This window comes from Vanellus vanellus, assembly GCF_965231255.1.
Source record: "Vanellus vanellus genome assembly, chromosome: 16".
Classification (NCBI taxonomy): Eukaryota; Metazoa; Chordata; class Aves; order Charadriiformes; family Charadriidae; genus Vanellus; species Vanellus vanellus.
Genome location: NC_138921.1, coordinates 15,237,107 through 15,240,520, shown reverse-complemented (window position 1 = coordinate 15,240,520; position 3,414 = coordinate 15,237,107).

Genomic DNA, 3,414 nt, shown 5'->3' with positions numbered 1-3,414 from the left:
AAATATCGCAGTGTTTGCTGTTGTGCCACCCGGCATTGGAAATTCCCAAAAAAGGGCCCCGACCCCCACCCAGGGGATGCTCATCCCCACCCAGACCCCGCAGAAAGCCCGTGGCACGGGGCAGGGATTTGCCACGGGGCGGGCGAGGGGCTCCCCAAACTAACCGGCGCCGAAGCGCGGCAGCCCCTGAAAGCATAGGAAGGCAGTTGCCTTCAGGCCACCAATTTCCAGGTAGTCCCATTTGTTTGGTTTTTGTTTTTTTTTTTTTTTTCTTTTGCTTCGCACCCTGTTCCTCCACATGCAATTACATCAAAGCCCGTTCCGGCCTCTTGTAGGATGAATTCCCCTTTGCAAGTGCGAAAGCGGCTCATAAAGAAAAACGTTCTCAGCCATGAATCATTTAAAAAGCACACGCCACGATGCCAAAGGCAGGGAAGGAAACGGCCGCGTATTCCGGAGATTTAGGCAGGCAGAGGATAGCAGGGGATCGGTGGGATGATTTACACGAAGCGGCAACAGCAGAGATGCTGCAGCCGTTGCACCCGGTATCCCCCTCCCAGCTGCTGAAATGCACCCTGTATTACAGCATCATCATCATTATTATTATTATTATTATTATTTTAATTAACCTGCAACAGCCCCAAATACGTGTTAGAGACAGAAAGGAATAACCCAGCGCGACCCTCAGCAGCCCCCAGCATCCCTCCCCGCGCATCCCTGCCGCCGGCATCAGCCCCAGCCCCACGTGCCAACCTCTATTCCCCCGTTATTTCCGAGTTTTCCCTCGCGGGGCCAGAACGGGAGTTCCATTCAGGTGTGAACGGTGTCAGGTCTGTGTCGGCGGTGACATACAGCGATATTTGGGAGAGGTCACCCCAGGGGGGTCTTGGCGACACTAAGGGATGCTCCCCGGACTGCCGCAGGGTCAGCGCTCCCTCGGCCCCTGCCCGGGGCACCCTTTGGCCACGTAAGCCCTGTGAAAAAGGTGATTTCACTTCGTTCAGATGACGCTGTGTATCTGTAAATGGGCTTAACCTAATGAGTCTTAATATGTATTATGCGCTCGGTATTTTATGCCCCGTCTGCAAAATCCAGTTACGGTTTTCAATAAGACTTAGCGAGCTGAGACGTGCACCGGAGGGGATGCTCTGAACTGGGGGAGGAGGAGGAGGAGGAGAAGGAGGAGGAGGAGGAGGAGGAGGAGGAGAAGATCCCCAACCAGCTGCTGGCTCACCAAACCCCCGTGTCCAGACCAAGCGCTGCCTCAGCCCGGGAGGATGAGGTTTAGGATATCAGGACCGGCCTCTTCCAGAGGCAATGCCAGGAGAGCACCGCCGGCTGCACTGCAGCGGGCAGGGACACCCACCGTCCTGTGACGGGGGATCCGGCAGCGGGCAGCCGGTGGGTACACGGCCCCCCGTGTCCGTCGGTGCGGGCTGCGGCTCCGGAGGTGGCACTGCTCATCGTTCCCAAAGCCTTCAGCCGCTCCTGCAGCCGGCTGGACCGTGTCCCGGCACCGGCAGAGGGGACGGCGTGGGCAGAGCCCGGGGACCCGCCGGCCCTACGAGCATCCCGGCCGCCTCGGCGTGCGCAGACACCTGCACCGTCCCCGTCACGGTGGCAAAGCAACCCTGAAGCACAGCCAGCGACACAGCCGGAGCCCATGGGCTCCTCATTTCAGAAAAAGCTGCTGGTTTTCTCTCTTGTGCTTAACGATGAGGAATAAACCCCGCAGCCAAACCGGAGCGGCCAAGCGGTGCGGTTTTATCCCGAGGTTTTGAGCACCGGAGCCCGTCCTGGCTCCTGGATTCACGGGAGGTGGCGAGACTCAGCCGCCACGCGCCCCAGGGAGATCCGCCACGGGAAACCCTGCTGCACCCCACCCCCAGCACCTACAGGACCCCCCCGCCATATAGTGGCATAAATCCCATATAGACCGTAATGAGGTCCATGGGGACCATCAGTGGGGAGCTGGAAGGTGTGACCCCCCCTGCGGGGGTGGCTCAGACCCACTGCAACACCTTCCATGGGTGCTGCGGAGGGGCCAGGCACGTTTGGTCCACGCTTCGTCCCCACGAGCCTCCCAGACAGGAAAGAGCCAAAACTAATTTGCCTGTAGAGCCCCCGCTCGGCTCCTGCAGGTCTCTGCCACGGGGGCTTTGCTCAGCCCTCGGTAATCTGGGATTATACGCAGCGCTGGGGCAATTAAGAAAAACAGCTTTTCAAGCAGCAGACAATGCCTTCTGCAGCCTATTTAAATTAATATAGCGAGAAAGATTATTTCTTGCAGCCCTCGGTTGAGAACCTCCTTTCCCGGGGGTGGGGTGGGGGCTGCTTGCTTTCTCCTCCCGCACAGCCGGCAGCATCGCATCCTGCTGCACCAGGGAGACGGAGGCCCGGTTTGGGAAGAGATCTGCCTTTCCCACGAAGACGGCAAATCCAGAGAGAGCAGTCGCCTCTGCAGATCACATCCCACCCCTCTGATGTATTCCCCTGGGTCCCCCCACGTTGCTTAGGATGATGCTAGCGAGAGCCCCCGCTCCCCCCCCGCCCCGGCCCTGGAGATCCTCGTCCCACCAGGGGTGACGGATGTCCCCAGCAGCGGGGTGGACGTCTCGCTCCTCGCTGAGCAGCGCTGAGCGGCAGGTCCCCCCGCCCCACGCTCGTCCCCCTGTCCCAGGCTGAGCTCCGGGCTCCAGAGGGCACCAGCACATGGTGAAGGAGGTACCGGAGCGCAGAGATTTCTCACTGGAAGCAGAGCCAGCTCCCGGCACGGCTCGAGGCGATTGAGGACTTGGTAGTCCCAAGGGGGACAGGGGGCTAGAAGAAGCAAAGCGTTTCCTGGGGTCTGCTGGCCAGTAGAGACCGGGCTGGGAGAGGTGCTAAACCCCCGGGGAGGCTGCATCCCCCGTGGGGCGAAGGTGGGAAAAGGGGATCCCGCCTCAGCCCTGGAAAGCGTGACTTTGGGTGGGAGCCTGGGAGGGCTGGGGGTGCAGGGGGGTCCCCGAGCCTTGGGGTGTCCCCAGGGCTGCATGAGGACACGGTGCCGGGCAGAGGTTTGGCTCCAGTGAGCACAAAAAGGAAACAGTGGTGAAGGAAACCTCAGAGTGCGGTGCAGCTGGAAGCCGGGGAAGGGGCAACCCAGGCTAGCCGGAGCCCCCGGGCTGGTGGCCAGGGTGAGAGTCAGCGGCAGGGTGAGAGGAAGGGCAGCTTGCCGCGGCACTGCAGGGCTGGTGGCAACCTGTTCTGCTGCCAGGGCTGGGGGGGGGGGGAAATCAACCAGGAAAGATGAGGAGATGTCTCCGGGAGAGGAAGAACAGCCGCACGGCCCGGCTGGGCTGCGGGGGCAAGAGAGCACCACGGGGGCTTCCCCGTGCACCCGCCTGGGCTGCAAAGGGACAGTGCTGGGACCCC